Source organism: Phaenicophaeus curvirostris, chromosome 8 (assembly GCF_032191515.1).
Source record: "Phaenicophaeus curvirostris isolate KB17595 chromosome 8, BPBGC_Pcur_1.0, whole genome shotgun sequence".
In the NCBI taxonomy this organism is placed as follows: domain Eukaryota; kingdom Metazoa; phylum Chordata; class Aves; order Cuculiformes; family Cuculidae; genus Phaenicophaeus; species Phaenicophaeus curvirostris.
The window spans coordinates 23,830,750-23,853,038 of NC_091399.1; the positions used below are offsets into that span (position 1 = coordinate 23,830,750).

General features: G+C 44.7%; 1 long non-coding RNA gene across 1 annotated transcript; it reads right to left on the reverse strand.

Moving 5' to 3' along the window:
- Nucleotides 1-1,834: 1,834 nt before the first annotated feature.
- Nucleotides 1,835-12,564, reverse strand: LOC138723582 (uncharacterized). The gene is made up of 4 exons (XR_011337897.1): nt 12,478-12,564; nt 9,453-9,532; nt 8,743-8,854; nt 1,835-2,882 (listed from the first exon to the last, which is right to left on the reverse strand). It is a non-coding gene; the product is annotated as an uncharacterized lncRNA (long non-coding RNA).
- Between the last annotated feature and the right edge of the window lie 9,725 nt (nt 12,565-22,289).

A 22,289-nucleotide genomic window follows, 5' to 3' on the forward strand; every position in this document is an offset into this window, starting at 1 on the left:
CAGTACTCACCAGCAGCCTTCAGCAGCATTGAAACTCTCACATGGAGACCAAGGACCACTTACAGCCTCCATGGTGCTCCCCTCGGGCTCTCCAGGTGTTTGAGTTTACAGCCGCAATCCTCAAATTTACAACGTCTACCAGCTAATGTTATTCTGGGAGTATGCTGAATACACATCTGGATCCAAAGGAACATCACTAAATCAAACAAGAGGCTAAGCAAAAAAGAATTTCTTGACCTTGCTTCATTATCATATTAAACAGACTCGTAGAATGGTTTGAATTGGAAGGGACCTTAAAGATGATCTGGATCCAAGCCCCCTGCTGTGGCTGCCCCATCCCTGGAGGTGCTCAAGGCCATGTTGGATGGGGCTTGGAGCAACCTGATCCAATGGGAAGTGTCCCTGTCCACGGCAGGGGGTTCGGGACTGTATGGGTTTTAAGGTCCCTTCCAATCCAAACTGTTCTATGACTCTATGAAAGCAAGAGACCTGCAGCACCGAGACCATCGTCACTCTGACACTCTGGCAGCTTCACCACCACGCAAAGCACAGGGAGTGCGTTTACGTAAGAGAGATTGTCATAGCTCCAGGCACCTTGAAAGCATGTTATAAACTGGAGTCCTGCACTGCTCTGCAACTCTCAGAACCACAGTATTGACATGGTATCCAGTAATGCCCATCGGTTGCTCCCTTATCTCAACGGCAGCTGTGTTTTCTACATGGAATGGTAGCTAAAAATAATCTTGCTTTGACTTCCTCTTTCAAACCTTCCAGTTTCTTTTAAAAAGACTTTTTTTGTTCTCCTAGAAACAGCAAGGAGAACGTAACAGACAAAACCAGAACGGTCACCTGCACAAAGAAAACAGCAGCGTTAGAAAGCTCAGAGAACAGCAGGAAACTATAAAAAAGATCAAGGATGGTAAAAAAATCGTTCCAGATCTGAGCATCATCCTCCAAATCCCCTTTCACACTTGCAGCAAGCTTTCTGTTCAGCTTCTCCTCATACAAACCAGTTAGCAGCACCGATCTGAAGGGGAGTACAATCTGGATGCTTCTGAACATAATTCATTTGCTCATTAAAACATATTAAAAGAAAGAACAATGCTCAGTAACCACCAAATGCACTTTCAATGGCTGCACAGCAGATTTTTACTCCCTGGTGCAATAAATATGTTTTACTTTTAATTCTTTGTCATCCATAGGTCTAGAAAGTGTGTCAATCCCACACTAAACAAGCTAGTGGGGAAAAGGAGACTATGCAATTCATATTCTCTGTTTGAATCTAGTCTTCCAGATCCTTATTCCTAGTAGTCACCTCTGGACACCACCAAACTATAAATAAAAACATAAGCAGAACTCATGACTGTGGTTTACAAACCTGCTCCTAACAGACTGATCCCTGAAGTGAGCACAGAACAAGGGACAGAAAGAGAAGTGAACACAACCTCGTCTCCTACCACGTATCTCAAATTCCGAATAAAGATGTTGTACAATGTAAAGCTTAGAAACCACATAGGAAAACACGCTGCTGTATATAGTTTATTATACCATATAGTGTGAGCTTTACCTACAGCACAGCTGTTAACATGGTTTTATCCCCTCTCAGATCTCAAGTCCACAAACAACTCTCCTAGCACTGTAGTATCAACAGCCACTCTCCTTCTTATTCCCTACTTCCCAGTTCTTTCGCTCAGCCTCACGGATGCCTCCCCACATCCCAATTTCAGGGGTCATCACAAAGCTCTCTGGGCCAGAGAAGACCTAGACCATGCTGAGCATCACCCATACGATCTCTCTCAGGCATTTTGGGGTAAACACCCCTGCTGCTCCTCTGCACCACTAGCAGCTCTAGAAAGGGATAACAGAAGCACAGATATTACTGGTGAACCATAACAGGGCTTCTCCTTCTGCAGAATGTAACACTAGATAAGAAAAAACAAAAACAATTAAGTCTTTAAATATCTCGGTAGGTAGTGTTAGAAGTAATAACATAGAATATTAAGTAGGTCTCGGTACCTTTTTAATCAGAAAAGGGAGAGAAACGGGAGCTTCAATACACCACAACAAAGAAAGAGAAAAGAAAATATCTGTAAAGTAAACTGAATCGAAACATAAGCAATGCTTTATTGAGATATAGCAAGCAACCTATCAAATAGGGAACTGGTACAAACAGATTGAACAAGACTCTCTTTTAACAGAGATGTATGGTGACGAGACAGCTTCTTTCAGTTTTTAAAACAAGAGTTCAAACCGTTAAGTAAAGCATTTAAAAAGAAAATCAATCACTACAACAGCAATAACAGACAATATTAAAAATGTGCAGAGTTTTACTCTTTTTACAAATTCCTGCATAATGTTAGAAAACAAGTTATCATAAATTAAAAAAAAGGAATAAAATGAAGCTTGTTTTTGTTCTGCAAAGCAACACAAATGTTTAAAAACCAACTATACTTTACAGAGAACTATTAAAAACAGGTGAAAACAAGCTGAAAGTTTAAAGGACAGCAAAAAATACACAACCCAGTTTCACCTGTTGGCAACGCCTTCTGTTATCGAAGGGGTTATGGTAGTTGTATGTACAGCTTTAAACATTGCAGCATACCACAAGTAAACCTTAATAAGGTCAAAATAGGACCCTCTGCAAAAAAGGGTGAGTTGGCAAGCATCAGTCCCATCCTAAAATTATAAGTAGTGAGAATTTTAGTAGGCCTTTAATGTAAACCAAAACCTACTTCAATTGGTTTCTCTCTGTAAACTTTATTTGGGGTTTTTTTTTGGTATTTTAATTCATGACATCAAGAGTATGTCTGGCTCGAAAATGAGAATGACATACCCCCCCTTTGTTCTGGATACAGTGATCTCAACATGCTCACTGACAATTCCTAAAAGAGAAAATCATTATGTACTACGTAAAAAATACACCCCACCTCTCCCAGTTCAGGCTCAGTATATTGCCAACTCTATCCAATAGGATATATATTGTCATTTGGTTTAAATTCTTAATAGATATATTCTCTCTTTACAAAGTTCCATCACATGAAACCAAATTGCTTATTTATTGTTTGAGGCACAACACGGCCCCAAGCAGACAGTTCGCTATAAAGAGTTGTTCTTTAGATGTTGTGTCTGTAGAGGTTTTACGTGATATTCATAGATTTTCAGCGCAGGCCCCAGTTTTAATGACAGTCCAGTCAGTACATCATTTCTTGTCATCAACAGTAATGATTTGCCATCAATTTCCTATAAGAAGAATTAAAGAGTTGATAAAGACAAATGTACAAATCTAACAGGTCAGAACAGTCATGCATCAAATGGGAGACACTACAGAGGGGCAACGAGAAAAGAAACGGGAGCTTTCATTTTCCTGCCACTGTGTTTACAGCTGCTCAATTCTGCTGCCTGCGTTTCAAGCACCCACCTGTGCTGACAGAAGCATGAATAACTATTTAGCCAAGCGTAAAACCCCAAATGAGCCTCGGTTCAAAAGTCCCTCCTTGTAAATCTGTTTCAAATTAATGGGTGCATGTGCAGATTGCCCAACGTTCTGCCTTTAAGGAGAGGATGCTCTTAAGAAGGCAGCTTATGAAGCGCGTTTCGGAATTACCATTGCCAGCGATATGCAAGTTTGGACTAGCAAGTATCAACTCATAACGCCTGGTGCCTTCTTTGAAAGGGGAACCTTCCCATGCTTCCTGCAAGAGGCTCCCACAATCAGGAATTTTAGAAGGTCCTAACTGCTGAGCTCAACACTCAGAGGGATCTTCTCTTCCTCCGTTTACAACATAAGAGGCTGAAAGCAGCAACTTCCCAGCTTAGGTCTCAACAACCTTGTTTCTGCTTAAAAATCCTGCTTTTAAATCAGAGATGGGTTTGTTTGGTTATTTTCCTTTCAAACTGTAGCTTTCTGACCAATTTAGATTAGAAATCCTGAGTGCTTTGGGGTTTTTTCCACCTCAGACCCTTGTATATTTGAAAACTACCTGTAAATTTTTCAAAGGCCAAAAAGGAAGAAAAAGAATCCACATCTCTCAACTCTCATCTCCATTTTAGACACGGGACCATCCCTTTTTCCACATTCCTACAGTTCAGTTACTCGGGAAACAGGAGCTACACCTCCACACCAACGGACTGGTGTCTCACAACACAGCCACACCTCCCAAGGTCCTCACAGCTCAAAGTATGCAGCTTTATGGCATTCTCCTGCACTGGACTTGCATCTGCAGTCACATTCTTTTTTACTTTTAAGAAAAAAAACACTATTAAATGTTGAATTTGTTATCAACAGCCAACAACCACTTCAAATGCTGGCACGTATCACTGCTGTCCATGATAATATCTGCCAAAACTTTGTATTTTTATAAATATTATAAGCACCACAACATCAATTTATCCCACTGCAGCATCTTCCTTACAAATTATAAATGCTGTCTTGGCAATGACAGAGACCCCACCCTTGGTAACACCCCAACATGAAGAAGAGTCAGCATGAATTCGTCTAGACTGATCTCTCTTATGATTTGATAATGTTTATTAATACAAAATACACAGACAAACCACGACATAGTTAAAGATCAGCTGAAAGTGGTTTAACATCTCCCCAACAGACATCATTGCTAATCCCTCAGAGAAGCACAAGGTAACAGTATTTCTGAAAGCAAAAGAGTTTCCAGTAATGTTTTACCCAATTACAGCAGGTGCCTCTTCCCAGTTACTGTTGAGAGTGTTAATGGTTAAAACCAGTTTCTATTTCCTCTTTTCTGTTTGTCACAATTCCTTCTGTGGGAGCTTTGACACCAGTTTTTGCTCAGTGCTACAACTGCTCTGAAGTTGCCTTTTCTGCTGCTGTTCAACGACGCTATGGAGGGAGAACAGCCTCCAGCTTGGCTGGATACAAATAAAGTAAAGCCAGTACCTGGGACAGGAGAAACTCCAAGAACAGCAAAAGAGCATTTAGTCCTTTCCCTTCTTCTTCCATGGGTTTTGTCATGGATTCTAGAAATGCTGGTAACTAATAAGGCTTTCATTGAATAGAAAACTGATTCTCTAAACACATCTGGGTAGAAATGAGTGATTACGTAGTAAGACTTCAAGTGTTTTATATCTTTGTGTCCATTGTCATCTTTATCTCTTTAATTTCTTCTTAATTTTCCACTTAAACTTGTTCCTGTGGATTTGTGATAGTCATTCTGGGGTTTTGTCACCGAGTAAGATTTTGTATGCTTTAGCGACTTCTCTGCGTTTTCTTCTCTTGATGTTTCTCTATTTTCTGGATTTTTTTCAGGACACAACTTCAATGCCAGCTTTCAGTCCATCTTTTTAATGTCCCCTGCAGAGGCACCCCTCTGCACAACTAGAGCTAGTAGTAATTCCCCACTATCCCAGGATGATCACAGCAGCAATAGCATGTTGTCTTCAGCAAACAGCCAAAGGACCAGTTAGGCTTCAAGTCCTCCCAACACTCTTTCTGCTCTCTCTCCAGGTGACAGAGAACTGCAAGATTTTACAGTACAGCTAAGAGAAAAGCACGGCAGCCAGCATGCCCACGTGCTCCTCCACACCATCACTCTGCTGGGAAGCAGCAGTGGGCCCAAGCCAGCATCAAACCTGTGTCCCTTCTGGTCAGGTATTGGAATGAGGCCAGCAAATGACCATTGGGTTACTTGGGTTTATCTGAATATTGCAGTAATAATGGTTAAGATGCAACATGGGTAAAAATGAATGTCAGGCACGGTGCTAGCAAGTCTCAAGGGACAGCAAACAGCTTCAGTCTTTGAGTCAGCCACAGCCCTATGCGCTCCTGGGGCTCCCATGGAAAGCTCAGCCATGTACTAGCAGTCAGCAGTTCTCCGAAGCCGTTCACATCATCATCCTGCATCTGCTCTGCCTCTCACTTCAGTTATTCTGTGCTCGCAGTTTCTGGGTTTGCCTGCTTCGCTTGCTGATGTTATGGATTTTTGTTACTGGGTAGCATCTTTCAGTTGAATCTGTTTTCATCAGGGAGCTCTTTTGACTTGCTGACATCTGTGGAACTTCAAGAAGGAATATCGTACAATCATCACACAATCAGCCCTTCTTACCAGCACTTACAATATTGTTTTAATAAAACATTCTGCAGTCCTTAAAACGTCTTCTTTTTTTCCTTTAACTGTTGTGAGCAAAAAATCAGGTCTTAAAAATTCTGAGTCACTTGCTTTGGGTGAGTCCAGGTATGTTCAGAGTCATCAAAGAAAGTGTGGACTCGCTTATTGTTGTGTAAAAGCTGAATGCAAGAATAGATCTCATGAGTACATTCTGGGCTATGGATGCTTTGTAACAAAACCATTGTGCTACCCCTACCAAAGCAGTTCAGTGGAAAACAATTTCCTAGCGTTGCAGGTGAAATGGAATACTTCCCTTCTGCATTTATAACTTTGCTCCCCTTCCAGTATGAATTCAGGGCAGACCGAATGAATTTAGGTTTCTGGGGCCCAGGCAAGCTGCAGTACAACTGGCAGAGGAAAACGGAGACGGGCACAGCTTCAGCTGGTCACGCTATGGACAGAGGATGGCTAAGGGTTCAAAGTCAACCTGACTGCACTGCCGTACCTGGAAGGCATGGGAGACCCTGGTAACAAACCCATAAGTACACAAAGTTAGCGGCACGTGAACAGCACAGAGGAAGCAGACGCTGTATCTTGGTCGCAGCTGTCAGCCTCCCTCTCCAAGGCTTTGGCATAAAGTGAACTTGGCACCAGAATCCCAGCCACATTTCTGACCATAGCTATCCCAACAAGGCCCTAGCAACACAGTGCTAAAAAGCAGCTCACTTCAGCTCTCCTCTTGAAGCCACTTGCCCTGGCTGCAAAATACTAATAAAACCTCTACACTCTGCTTCTATGCTGCTTCCCATCAGGCTGTTGCAAATTGCTTTGCCAAAACTCACAAGCTGGCCTCACCTTGCGGCTGCAAGACCAGTAGTAATTACTGCAGTATTATTGACAAGCCAGCTGAGGGGCAGAGAGGTTAAGATATTTGACAAAAATCAGAGATATCTGTCAGTATAAGGAAAAAAACCCAGAGGCTGCAATTACTCTACCTTTCTGTTTTTTTAAGCCATACTTTGAGGGCTGTTGAGGAGACATGGATGGTGATGTTAAGGAATGGATTCACTTAAGACAAATTTTTTTGCCTGTTTACCCATCTTCAAATTCTGAAAAATTAGTAGCAGCTGCAGAAAGAGCCTTTCTCTGCACTCTGCCAGAGAATTACCATTCACCAGGCTTTTCACCCCCAGGGACAAAGAGCTAAATTTAGATGCTCTGTTGTACTCATCAGTTACAATCCAATGAGATTTCGCCGTGCAGGTGCTCAAGGTCAGCAAGATTAACCTGACCAGCAGTAACGATACTTCACATTAGATGCACGGTTTCCCTGCAAAGCTGCCAATAACCTGGGGCAGCTCAGTGACTTGGGAAACCGAGCCACCCATTTTCAAACTAAATACAAGTGTCAGCAACTAATTTCCTAGTAGTCCCACGTAAACCTATAGATGTATCAGGGAAGATGATCAGATGATGAGAGGACTGGGAAAACTACCATACAAAGTAAGGCTGAGACAACTGAGTTTGTTCAGCCTTGAGAGGAGAAGACTTAGGGGAGCTCTTATTCCCATGTACCAGTACATACAGGGTGTCTGCTGAGAGGATGGAGACTCCCTTTTTACAAGGAGTCACATGGAAAAGACAAGGGGGAATGGGGATCAGTTGCTCCAGGGAAGATTCTAATTGCATTCCAGAAGAAAATAGTTCACCATGAGAACAGTTAAACACTGGAATCATCTCCTGGGGAAGTGGTGGACTCCTGTACGCTGGACACTTTTAAGGCTCAGCTTGACAGGGTGCTGGGCCACCTCATTTAAACTATCGATCACCTAAAAAAGGCTGGAGCAGATGATCCTTGCGGTCCCTTCCAGCCTGGCATTCTATGATTCTATTTTAAGGGGCTGAACCGACAATGTGGAGATGCAAGTTCTTCCTCTACAGAACAAGGGGGCTCTACGCCAAGTACTTCCCTACCCTGCCCCACCAACACACCGCACCAGCGCGCTGAGTTACAAGGGGTTGTATGACTGTTAAGCTCTTTGCTTATCAAAACTATCAAAAGCCGCCACCTGTAAGCATCAGCAGTTACAAGACCCAGAAATGAAGACTGAACTTTCTCAGACTGAGTCCTACAAACAAGCTGCTCCTGTGCCTGAAAAGATCCTTCTCCTTTATTGCTAGCTTGCCCTTTCCCTGCTCCCTTGTGTTGCCAAGTTCAATGCAACACAGCAGCCCCTTTTTCACCCTAGGTCTTCAAAAGCAGCTTGCTTCTTAGGAGCTCCAGATTTATAAATACTCATGAGCGTATTTGCACAATACACTAAGGAAGAAGGGAATTACCATTTGCATTTTAACTAACAAGAGAGTGAAAGTGAGCAGGTTGTGTGGGGAGACTGAGCCCAAGCCATAAAGTTTGTTTAGATTCTTTGTTTTTCAGACGACCGATTGAAACAAACTCCAACCCATTATTGACACCTCATAGAACAATATTATTACTCAAAGATCATAGTCTCATGGATTTTCACCCAGAAACAGACTCAAATCCCCTCATTACTGTGGCATTTTCATTCCTGTTATATTCCAGCAAATAACCAGGTTCACGGCAAAAATGTGCAATGTGAGAAACTGGTGGCGGTCAAAAGGTGCTTCCTAACAGATTTACCTGTTCTTGAAAAGCACTGGCTTGTTCTTCAAATCCAGCTGTTCTGAAATAATTCACAACATCGATAACAGCCCAGTCAGCAGGATCCGGAGGTCTCCCGTTCTCTACTGAACTGCAAAGTGCAAATCCAGACATGTAATCACTAAATGCGTGCAGATCGTCTGCTGCCTCTTTGTGCACACCCCACGTACATCCCCTCGCTGCCTGTTCCTCTAGGAAAAATATCCTCTGACACGCCTCCCCCTGCCCTAATACAGAGCAGTCACTCCCATTCTCTTCCACTTCAAAGACCTGGTGCTGGGGACAACTGAGGTACTTCTCCTTTCACAAAAAAAAGAAAGCATATGAATCTTTACATCAGCCAAAGGTAATCAGTCAGGATCTTTGTCTGCAAGTGAGCTGCCTTTGCAGTTGGAGAACTGCTTTCCACAGCAGCAAAGCCAACCAATCATTCATATTACTTGCATTTATTATCCTCAACCTGCCTCACCCTATATCAGATAACCTTGGAGTAACTGCAGATTCTTAGTAAAAAGGACATACAGTGAGCTTGACTGCCTTTCCTATAGCTTTTAGGAGGAGCAAGACATCAAAAGAAAGAACTTCTTGAACACATTTCTGCAACTAGAAGTCCCAAAGTTCATGCCAGGCATTTTCCACTGTTCTGCATGCTTAACCATGATGCTAATGAAGAAATAGCAAAAAGGTACAGATCAGGGCAGATGTCAGAATCCTGTCCATGTCAGGTCCTGAAGCTTAGAGGCAGGGCTTTGATTTTCAACAGCACCAGCTGGAAAAGAAACACAGATTATACCCTCCTGACAGCATTTTTGTCAGGTCCTTCAGATTTTTTCATTCCAACCACCTCCGTCTTGCCTAGACTCGTATGTCTTCCGGTAAAATAACTGATTGAAACAAGGGCTAATCGTCTTCCAACCAGCCATGAAGAGAAGCGAATAGAATCACACGTAGTGCCTCTCATCACTGTTTCTACAGCATCCCAATTTCTAGAACCAGCTGAGCCCTGCAGAGGAGGACTCGTGAACACAATTTTTGCCTCTCCCCTAATTCTTGGAGTGTGTCTGTCCACGTGACAACAAATTTCTGGCCCTAGAGACTCACACTGCAGCCTCGATATCTCATTTGAAGCTGCACTTGGCCTTCTAAAAGCAGCTTATTTCACTCATCACATGGAATATACACATACTTAGGAGTAAAAGGGCCAGAGTTTGTTAGTTTTACTCATCAAGTAACAACTTTCTTCATTAATTGCTTCAATGGTTGTGACTGCATAGAAAAAAAGCACTCAGCAAAACTGAAAATGAGCCTAACAGGCCTTCTCAGAGCTGCGCTTTATTTTTAAGTCAAAGAGTGCCTTTCATTTATGATTTTTGGTGCTGTGCACATTCTGAGGTTGAGAAGTAAAATGCGAAAAGCACCACACAAAACCTACACATATTTATAAAAGCCGCACTTGAAGGATTATCTGTAAATCTTTACATTTACCCTAAGACATAGACTACCGCTTTCAGTGATTCATCTTCTACTTAACATTAAAAAAAAACAAAGCCCCAAATCCTCAGTGCTTCAATAAAAACATAATAAATCCTAAAACATACAGAATTCAATTCTTCCTAAACATCAAAGATTGAACAAGTAAAAATACCTCCTAACTGGATTTTGCTTACTTCCCAAAATACTTTAATTTAAAACTAAATATGGTCCCAAACCCTCCATTCCATAGTTTTGTATTTCAGTCCGGGTACATTAGTTCTTTGTGTAGCTGCTCGTTTGCTGCTCGGGAGCTGCAGCTTGGTCCAGCCCCATCCCAGGTCCAACCGCAACGATTTCAAGAGCTCTACCTCAGTCATTAACTAATCACAGGAAATAACCGCTAGCTCCTGCTGCAAGGAATAGCATCATGCAGGACCTCAAGGGGAGCCAATTTCCACAGCTACAGCTGCAGGAGACTCAAAGGCATGCAGCAGACTGGTGGAGGCTGCCTGGATTTTAACCCATCTACCCACACAGATGCTCGTTTGGCTTCTAGCCTCCTCCTTGCCCTGCTGTTGCACATGGCTCTGTCCTTTGGACAAGAAAACGGAATATGTAATAGCCATGGCTTAGCCAAGTACATCCTGGATGTTGTAAAATCTTAGGACTGACATTTTAGGCTTTGTAACAAGATATTAGATGCACTGATAGTGAATAAAGACTAGGCTTGTCTGCTTTTCACCACTGTCCCTGTGCCTCTATTGCCATCCTGTGGCAGAAATAGCAAAATCAGAAAGGATACAGCCGTGAGCAAACAGATTTTATCCAAGCTATTTATAACCACTTGAGGAAAGCGCCAAATACTTGCGCTGTAGATACGCTCATACATACTGTATACGTTCATCTAGAGACCACGGCTCCTGATCAGTTTAATTACAATCCCCATCAGTTTTAAAAAGCCACCTCCACAATTAGTAGTTGAGCCTTTATCACGGAAGCCTCAGGGGAAAAATGATTAAATGCAAACTACCCTTGCTTTGACTGCCTCCCTCCTCTCCCCTGCCGCGGAGTCCTCGTTGTAGAAGAGCGACTGCCAGCGGAAGGCAGCTTCTGAGGGACACACACAGTCTAATCTATTCATAGTCCCTGAATGGGGAAATGCATTTTATTTTGGTGTGGTGGAACCTATGTCTCAAGAGAAGGGGGAGCTCGCCGATTTTAATGGCTGCCATCAGATCTTCTGATGCTGTGTCATAATTAGGGCTTTTATCAGCATCCTGAAGTGACCATTATTATTATTTATATTACTGTAGTGCCTGGGAACCTACCCATTGTCAAGATTTCTTGGTAAGCAGATATGAAGAAGAACAAGATACAGAAGTGTTGCAGTCCGACAGGACAGACTAAGAACTCTCTCTAGTACTTTATCTGCATGGGGGTTTTTTACATCTATAGATGTATGTGTCTATCTCAGCATGGCTTCTACAACCCTAAAACAGCGAGACTAAATTTTCCGCACAGAACTCCACCTCTCACATCACAACTTCATTCAGAACTGCTAGCCCTAATCTAAGGATTGCTGACCTTTAAGGCTATGAAAAGGCCTCCAAGACAGCTCCTATCCCTCAGCTTGCAGCCAACCACACTGAAGAAATGTGTAAAGTTGTGCACACCATGCCTCTGTCTTATTCCCACCCTAGGTCTGAAGTAAAAATCCAGCAGCATTAAGGCTTCTCCAGCAAACAGCTTAAAATATCGGTTCAAGAAGAGAACTGACACCAAAGACACGCGCTGCTGCTGCTTCTCAGCTCTAGACGGGTGGACAGTCAACAGAGAAGGGCGTACATCTCACTGAAAAGATCGGAGACTTCCACACAGGACACGGGCATCAGATCTGCAAAAGCCACTAGCAGACAAGTGGCAGAATATTGGTTACACTTGCTTTAGTGTCTAGTTGAGAGGAAAAAGCAATGGAGAAAGGAATACCCCTAACTTTGAATTATTAGCTTCTGCATCTCTCTGTTAGTGTACACTCCTCCCACATAACACTACTATTCAATTCCGTGCCTAAGATTCTTCTATTTCAAAGTTGAAATACAATAAAAGTAATTAAAAATGGGGAAGATTTGAAATGAGCAAAGAGGGAGGTGGCCCCTCTTGCCAACTGCATCAAATAAAAGGAAAACTACAGCTGAAATCCACGTGCTGTTTACACAAACTGAACGTTATGGATGCACTTACTTTTTGACATCCAGAGAGCCATTTTCCTTGTTTTCCATGTCAACCATTAGCATGGGGAGGATAGAGGTTTCTTTCACTCCAGCAACTGATCAATAAGGGGGGAAAAAAGCTATGTTTAATTATTAGCAATATGAAAAGAGCAACATAACATTAACAGAAACAAACATCCTATGCGGACACAATGGTGTTTCCACCTGAAAGCAAAGGTGCTGCCAAAGACTGCTGTTCTCAGAAGCCTCACCAAGCCGATAGCAGTAAGTGAACCAGGGAAAGGTGACCAGTGCTTCAAACACAAGAGGTATTTCACGTCTGGAAATCAAAATATTTCATGCCTGAAGATCGAGATATTTCATGTCTGAAAGTTGAGATATTTCATGCCTGAAGACAGAGGTATTTCATGTCCAAAGATCAAGCTATTTCATGCCTGAAGATCAACAAGGCAACGTTAGATTTGATCTGGTTTAAGACTAATCAAATTTCGCTCAAACCATATATTTATTGGAAGAGAGATTGACCTGCGCTACACAGCCAGATAACAATTGGTTTTATTACACCTTGCGTCACCCTGCTACGCAGAGGAGCCAAACAGAGGCAGGATCTTATCCCTAGCGAGGTTTGGGAATTCGCAGTCTTGTTTCCCTTTCCCCTTGTTCAAACAGGGACTGCTACACAGATGAGCACACAGCGACTTACACCCAAGTCATGTAAGGCTGCTAAGCCAAGTTACTAATTGTGCACCAAACTCTTCAGGCCTAAAGTATCTTATCCGTGAGACCATCCCTCCTGCGCTCACACAGCTGCTTCTATGGGTATGAACTCCAGAAGGGAAAGGAACAAACGAAGGATACTGGAGAAAATCCAGCTTGTTTCCCTGCTCGCAGCGTGCTGGAGTGCTCTCACCACACAGCTCCACGGAGCACGCAGCGATGCTCCGAGCCTTTTCTTTCTGCTCTCCGGCGAGCCATTGCTGGTCAGGAGAGCACCAAGGAACCCACCAAGGGCTCGGGACGTTCTTGCTGTAGCGTTAATGGATGACAGAGGAATGTCACAGGGCGCTGGGAAGCAGGGAATTGGGAGAACGCGATCTTCGACTAAAACTTTAGATGGAGGGTGGCAAGAAGAAGGGGGAGAGGGTGGCAAGAAGAAGGGGGAGAGGGTGGCAAGAAGAAGGGGGAGAGGGTGGCAAGAAGAAGGGGGAGAGGGTGGCAAGAAGAAGGGGGAGAGGGTGGCAAGAAGAAGGGGGAGAAAGGGTGGCAAGAAGAAGGGGAGAAAGACAGAGGGTGGCAAGAAGAAGGAGAGAAGGAGAGAAAGAGAGAGGGTGGCAAGAAGAAGGAGAGAGAGAGAGAGGGTGGCAAGGAGAGGGTGGCAAGAAGGAGAGAGAGAGGGTGGCAAGAAGAAGGAGAGAAGGAGAGAGGGTGGCAAGAAGAAGGAGAGAGAGAGGGTGGCAAGAAGAAGGAGAGAAGGAGAGAGGGTGGCAAGAAGGAGAGAGGGTGGCAAGAAGAAGGAGAGAGAGAGGGTGGCAAGAAGGAGAGAGGGTGGCAAGAAGAAGGAGAGAAAGAGAGAGGGTGGCAAGAAGAAGAGAAAGAGAGAGGGTGGCAAGAAGAAGGGGGAGAGAGAGGGTGGCAAGAAGAAGGAGAGAAAGAGAGAGGGTGGCAAGAAGAAGGAGAAAGAAGGTGGCAAGAAGAAGGGGGAGAGAGAGGGTGGCAAGAAGAAGGAGAGAGGCAAGAAGATGGAGAGAGAGAGGGTGGTAAGAAGAAGAGAAAGAGAGAGGGTGGCAAGAAGAAGGGAGGGAATGAAAGGGTGGTAAGAAGAAGGGGAAGAGAGAGCGTGGCAGCTAATAGCGGGGTTAAAAACACCCCCCAAAGCCCTTTAAGGCTGAGCACGAAGCCAGGAGCGAACTCACGGGGCAGACTCTCCCTCCTGCCCCACTGACCCAGTGACTCCTCGCGTCCCCCGGCTCGCCCCGGGTGGCTGCAGGTCGCCAGCCCCCCCCGATGCCCCCCAGGCACCTCCCAGCCCCCGGGGGGAGGCTCGAGGAGCGATTTTCCTCGCCGTGTGCCCCGCGTTCAGCACCTCCCGAGCAGCATCTCCGCGTCAGGCGGCGCCGCATCGCGCTGTCACCGCGTCACGGGAGAGATGGAGAAGGATTTGGAGCTTTGGGGGGGGGGGTGGAATGAAGGTTTCAAAACCTACCTAGGAGGAACTAAAGCAAAGCATTGCTGCGGGCTGTGGGGAGCGGCGGAGCCCCGGCTCCCGCCCCCGGGGGCGGCTCGGTGCGAGGCGGCGGCGGCCCCGCCTGGATCCCGGCGCCGTGACGCGGCCGCTCATGGCCGATTTAAAGGCGCAGCGGCCGGGGAGGAGCGGGGGGGACGGTCCCCTTCGGGACCTTCATCGGTGGCCTCCATGACGAGGGAGCTGGGGTTGGTCGGCCTGGGGAGGAGGAGGCTGAGGGGAGACCGCGTGGCTCTCCACAACCTCCCCTCAGGCAGCGGGAGAGGAGGGAGCTGGGCTCTTCTCCCAAGGGACAGGACAGGGGGCGATGGCCTCAGGGAAAAAAATTCACAGAAAAGGTCATTGAGCACTGGCAGAGGCTGCCCAGGGAGGGGGTGGGGTCCCCAGCCCTGAAGGGGTTTAAAAGACAGGTTGGATGAGGCGTTCAGGGACACGGTTTAGTGGTCGATAGGAATGTGGGACTCAGTCCTGAGGTCTTTTCCAACCCAGGGATTCTGTGTCAAGGTCCTACACCTGGTTCTGGGCAATCCCCGATCTCAGTACACGATGAGGGGCGGTGTGATGGAGAGCAGCCCTCAGGAGAAGGACTCGGGGTGCTGGGAATGGGAAGCTCGATGTGGGTCAACCATGTGCACTCACAGCCCAGAAACCAGCCGTGTCCTGGGCTGCACCCAGAGCAGCGAGGCCAGTGGGGTGAAGGAGGCGATTCTGCCCCTGTATTCCTCTCTTGTGAGAGCTCGTCTGAAGTATTGTGGAATCCTCAACGTAAGAAGGAGATGGAGCTGTTAGAACGGGCCCAGAGGAGGCTACAAGGATGTTGTGAGGGCTGGAGCCCCTCCTGTACGAGGACAGGCTGAGAGAGTTGGGGTTGTTGAGCCTGGAGAAGAGAACGCTCTGAGGAGACCTGATAGCGACGTGCTAGTACCTGAAGGGGCTGCAAGAAAGCTGGGAGGGGACTGTTCACAAAGGCTTGTGGTGATAGGACTAGGAGGAGTGGGTATAAACTGGAGAGAGGCGGATTTAGACTAGACATCCGGAGGAATTTCTGCATGATGAGGGTGGGGAGGCCCTGGCCCAGGCTGCCCAGAGCAGGGGTGGCTGCCCCATCCCTGGAGGGGTTCAAGGCCAGGCTGGATGGGGCTTGGAGCCCCTGATCCAGTGGGAGGCATCATTTGTGTTGGACAAGTAAGCAGAGCAATTCTTTGTCTCTCAAGAAATAAGCACTCTAAATGAGGCCATAATTAGTTTTTTGCATCAGCTGGTTTCTAACTTCAGTAATGAACTGACATTTGAGGATACAAATATAAACCAGCTATTTTACTCACGCTCTCCTCTTCCTTCCATCATGTTCTTCAATGAATCCTCGGAGTATTTGAAGTGCGGCTCACACAGCGCATGCGTTCCATCTAAAAGACCTTGAATAACAGAGAGAAATTTTAGGAATATGGGCTGTGGAAAAATTCAGTGTGGAATATGATCTGCAGTTTGTATTTTCATTCACTGGGGGGTAAGGTAATTTAATTAAAACAAGATTATGACTGGAGGGAGAAAAAGCAGAAAAGTGAATTAGACTTTCGTTGGATTATTTGCATCTGGCTTCTGGCAAAATAAAAGGTTTCCATGCTACACAAGGCACAGAGAGATTTGGGTTGGTAGATCCAGGTGAAGGGTTCAGCCCTGCCTGTTTCTGACTTTCATGGAATCAAGGAATGGTTTGGGTTGGATGGGACCTCAAAGCCCATCCAGTTCCAACCCTCCTGCCATGGGCAGGGACACCTCCCACTGGACCAGGCTGCTCACAGACCCACCCGGCCCTGAACAACAAGCAAGAATACAGCAGAGACCTGCACCAACCTGGTGTTCAATTCTAATGCAATTAAGTTCAAGTGCGTGTTAAGCACCAGGTCAGAGCACAAGAACTAGCCAGACTTGATTTATATTCTGTGCATTTACCTGGGTACCCTCTTAGAAGGTAAAAAACAGGGTCCACAGATGTGCAAAAAGTTTTATCAAAGTGCTGGCTTTCAGGATTGACACATGGGTTAAGGGCTGTGCAGGTGCACAGTGTGGAATCAGCAGCAGGCTGCTAGCCTGGAGGGGAGGAGACTGCTCGGATACACTGACAAGGCAGGAAAGAAAAGGATGGCAGAGCCCCTCTGCTTCGTGTGGTGGGGAATCCCTTAATTTTTTGCTCTAGTATGCTGAAGTTATTTTATCCACCCTTTTTTTTTTCAATCATATGAATCTCCAATAAGACGATGAGAGTTGCACCCTCTTCACACCAGGCTGAAAATGAGGGCGTGCAGCAGCTGACTGCAGTGCAAGGCTAGCAGTACCTTTGTGCTTTTGCTTCCTCTGCTTTCCAAGACTAAATTGCTTGAATAAATCTTGCTGCACGTGAATTATATTCGCTTCACTGAGAATTTCCTGCCCTACTTACTTTGTTGTGCTCCTTCTTATTCTGGTAGTCAGTCATTTAATAACGCTGCTGTCCAGACTTAAACACTTGCATTTTCAGAGCTGATCGTGGAATGGTTTGGGTTGGAAGGAACCTTAAAGATCATTCGGTTCCAATCTCCTGCCATGGGCAGGGACAACTCCCGCTGGATCAGGCTTCTCAAAGCCTCATCCAACCTGGTCTTGAACACCTCCAGGGATGGGGGAGCCACCAGTGCTCTGGGCAACCTGGGCCAGGGCCTCCCCACTGTCACAGAAAATCATTTCTTCCTAATGTCTAATCTAAATCTTCCCCCTTCCAATTTAAAGCCATTCCCCCTCATCCTATTCCAGCACTCCCTGATCAAGAGCCCCTCCACAGCTTTCCTGGAGCCCCTTTCAGCACTGGAAGCTGCTCTAAGGTCTCTCGGAGCCTTCTCTTCTCCAGGTTCAACTAGCCCAACTCTCTCAGCCTGTCCTCATAGCAGAGGAGGGCTCCAGCCCTCAGATCGTCTGGACCCGTTCCAGCAGTTCCATCTCCTTCTCCTGTTGAAGAATTCACAACTGGACACAGGACTCCAGGTGGGGTCTCACAAGAGAGGAATAGAGGGGCAGAATCCCCTCCCTTGTCCCGTTGGCCACGCTTCTTTCAATGCAGCCCAGGATATAGTTGGCTTTTTGGACTGTGAGCACACTTACAGGAAGAAAAAATATTGTCTAAACCACAACTCATCCCGCCCACACAGCAACAGAACCTGTCACATATTTGCGTGGCTTGTGACAATGGAGCAAGAAGCTTATAAAACATACTCATGAAATATCAACATTGTAAAACACAATCCAGCCTAATAACGCTATTTTATAGAAGCACGGTTCAGGCATCGCAGTGAAATTGCTGTTCAGTCTCTGGGAAATCTAAAAGGCAGTGCTTCGGTTGTCCAAAGTGAAGCAAATGAAAAAATGCAACAGGAAAGGAAAAACAGACAGGAAAATGTCAATAAAACACAAGCAGAAATCTCACCCGTATTTCAAACACTACATTAAGAAATCAGTGCTAGTTTTTCCCCACTTTGCTGGGAAGCTCTTTTCCCCAGGAGGGAAGAACCTGCCCATCTCTGAAAAACCATAAAAAGCCTGATTGTGATGCCTCTGGCCCAGCCACCCACTTGGTTGGCATGGCGTATATTATCTGACATAGTATCTGACTGATACAGTCCAAGTTTCTCATTCCCTTAATGACAATTTATTTATGCTTATTGAATGCTCTAAAATATTTTCCAAGCCTCTTGTCCTCACTGCATCCTGCAGGTGACATTTCTTGCACAGGATGTTTCGCTCCATATCAACGTGCCATCTGCTGGCAAGTGGATGCAATGAGAGCCTTTTGTTTTAGAAAAGGTGGAACCGTGATCACTTTTAGCGTACAGGTTTTTGTGGTAAACTGGAACACAAGAAAAAGTTAACAAGAAGTGCAAGTTGTTTGTTCATCATCAGCAATCACAGAATCAAGATCAGTTTAATAACTTTAGACATGACAGGAATGCCCTAAAGCATCGCTTTGCTTTGTACAAATCCCAAGTTAAAAAAACCAAAACCCAAAAAATATCGGTGTTGATATTTCAGCTTTTGCTGAGTGGCTTTAAAAACCAGACCAACTAATTTATGAGACTTAAGGGGGTTATATTTCTTCCCAGCATTCACTCCAATGCCTCTCCTGGCAGGAAACTTACCTTGCAGCTGACCTGGTCCCAGTCTGAAATTCCCTCGCAGAATGAATGGGCTCTGGGGGTGGCTCCGATGTGGATGTCCTCCTGGAGCCACGGCCCTGGGTTACGTCCCAGACCCTGGAGTAGATAATTCTACAGAAGCAGAACCACATTCCTGACATGAACTAAGGTGCTAACAGTTGCAAACTACATCACTACATGTAGCCCTTGGGCCGGTTCTGCCACCATGATCTTGTTCCTGGTACAACATGATGTTTTTATTAAGGCTACCTCCTGAGCTCCTGCCTTGGTTCTTCCCATCAGAAAGCAAGCCTGCCAGATGCAAAATTCCCAGTATTTATATGGCAAGAGAATAAAGGGAAATAACGTATTTCCTGGGAATACACATTACAATCCTTTTTTTTTAAGGAGGCACTTGAAAGAGATTTACTTTATAAACTCCAGGAATTTATGAAATAACCACGTATTGATTGCTTAACTTCAATTAAGATACCTCTTAGGTGTATTATATTTTACTCATCTAAAGTGTTACCTATCATTAACAGAATCCTGGCGCCTAGATCCATGCTTTATGCCAACATGATGGCAGAGCTGGAAGAAATTGAAGAGACAGCCTAACCAAGCACTCATGATGATCACTTAGGTATAGAAATTCCAAGTAGCAACGCAGCGACACAGTAAAGAACAGTACTTCACAGTTCCTGTGATATTGCTGTGTATTGATACACCACTAAAGATAAATAAGGTGGTGTTGATTTTTCTTTCCTTTATTTAATCAAATTGTCTTGCTGGTGGAAGAATTTCAGTCCTAATCAAACCGTTCCAGTACTCCCATCTTCTGTTTCGCACTAATCACCAGTATTTCTTGCTGGAGGCACTCACAATGCTGCTGAGACCTTGCTCCATTTGAGTCACTAGACCTACAGCTGTGTCCTTTCCAATCTTCCACAGCATCTTGGAAGCAAAGATAAAGGAAGAAGTCTGATTTCTGCCTCCCAGCAAAGCAAAACACATTACTGTGCTTGCACATGTATGGAAACAAATCACTGACCTGCCTCCTTTTGGACTGCAACCATGTCCACGAGTCGGGCAAAGTGTTTTTTTCCACCTCATCCTTAGCAAAGACGCCTCGTCCTCAAACAAGCTGCTTCTCAAAGAGCAGAACCTGCAGTGACTCGACTGCTACTGTGCAACCTAGCGACATCTAAACCTTGTCAGGTGAGCAGTAGAAAATGTATATTTGTCACTGGGTCTTTCTTACCTGCTTCACTGACCACGAGCTAATGCAAACGAACATCACAAATATGTTACGTTTAAAATCTAAAGCAAAAAGCCACATAAACAGAAGTTTTAGAAATGTATTTCTGAATAAACACTTCTATTTGACCCTCAGAGAGGGAACAGGACAACCAGGCTCTAAGGACTCCAAAGGAAATTTTAACAGCTTTGACGCACACTTAGGATTTCGCATCCCAAGGGATTGACGCATCCCAAGGATTTCATGGAAACCCCAAGCTGCTGTTACCCCACTGAACTTTTTGTAGTAGTGAATTATAAGAATAAACTACGCTTCCAATATGTACACATTCTGTTCAGGCAGGCATCCCTATTGGCAGTACTATAAATAAAACCCAACAAAAAGTAAAAGGTGACTGACCCCAGATTCAGTTCAGACTTTTACTCATTATCAAATTGAAAAGTTAGGAAGGGAAGATCCTTCAGATCCTGTCTTACCCCAAAATACCCATTTTATCCTTCTAAAAACTCGAACACTTTACATAATTCCTGTGTAAGATGACAAATACTTACTGTCAGGGAAGTGGTTGAGTCCCCATCCCTGCTGTTGAAAAGCTGGGTAGATGAGGTGCTCTGGGACGGTTTAGTAGTAGACAAGTATGGTTGGACTCGATGTCATCTCAAAGGTCTTTTCCAATCAAACAATTCTGATCTTACTATCTGTAATAAACATCGTTTTGGAGCTCGAAACCTTGGACTAGAAGTGATCCCTGCCCAGCCTGGCATTAGACACTCATACTTCACACCTTCTGTCAGAGGCCTCAGATCAGTCGATTCCTCAAGCTGCCAATTACAAGCGCGCAAGACCCATTCTTCTAAAACGACGGTGGTTACACAACTTTGTCAAACACATCCAGAACAGCCACACACATCCGAGCTGGGGAACGGAAACCTCTTTTTACCAGTTTCTTATGGAATGACTCTCCAATTCCTACCTGGGCTAAGCCCTCCTTACGCGCGGCAAGCGAGAACAATAGATTTGAATGACTTTTTGCAGTTTCTTAGCTCAGCTTTAGAAACAGTACAAATGTAATGCAGCATCTGGACAATGAAACCAAGAACAACAAAGCCACAGCCAGCAGGCAGACAGCAGCAGAAGCGAGGAGGCCGATGCTCCGCTCCCAAAGCAGGCGGAGGTGCCTTACGGACAGCAGGTACCAGTGCCTCTCCCAACACCCGCTTGCAGAAAAAGCCTCACGACAGACAATGCCAAGACCACGAACAGTCTTTACTTCTATCAGTTGTTTCACAGCACAACGCAACACAGCACAAAGTTTGTACAGCAGGATCTGCAGGCAGTTTCAAAACAGGCAATTCTCTTCGATAAAAAGCGCCAAGTCTGAATGTGAAAATATGAAAACAAACAATGTCGCAGCTAATGATCACCTTGCTTGCCTCTGATTGTCTAAGAAGTCCAACTCGCCGACTTCATAGCGCCTTTAATGTTCTCCACACCACCTTCTCCAACCACCCTAGTTAGTGGAAAGACTAATGGGTCCCAACTAATATGTGCAGTATGGCTCAAACCCTTCTCCTCTCGCTTTCAAACCCTGTTTGCAGTGTGGGGAGATGCAGCGACTCTCATCACACAACATTCCGATTCACAAAGAAGCAGCATGAGTGTTGTACATAATTTAATTCGCACTTCTGTATATAAATGTTTACTATATTGCACACTATCGCAGCACTTAAAAACATCTAAGTATTTGCAAAAATTAGTAAAATACTTTAAAGGATTTAAAAATAAGGGTTTTAATGCAACTGACAAGATAATAAAAAAGCAATTTACTTCATGAGATACAATCCTTTATGTTGGAAATGAAAGTTACATACAACTAGAGTACAATTAAAATATACCATATAGTTCAACACTTAATTCCTCAAATGTGTAAAATTAACAAGCTTCTACTGTCATAGATATACAATTTTTTTCCATATTGTGAAAAGGATTTTTCAAATTAAATACAGGTAACATAATATTCTGCAGTTCTATTTCATGACTGTGTTTAAATGAGAGGGTTGTATAATACTCACATTGTCAAATGGACTCGCTAATGCCTTGGAGATTGCACACTTCCCCTCCTTTTCCAAAATAGAATCTCATTTCCATACTGAAGTCTA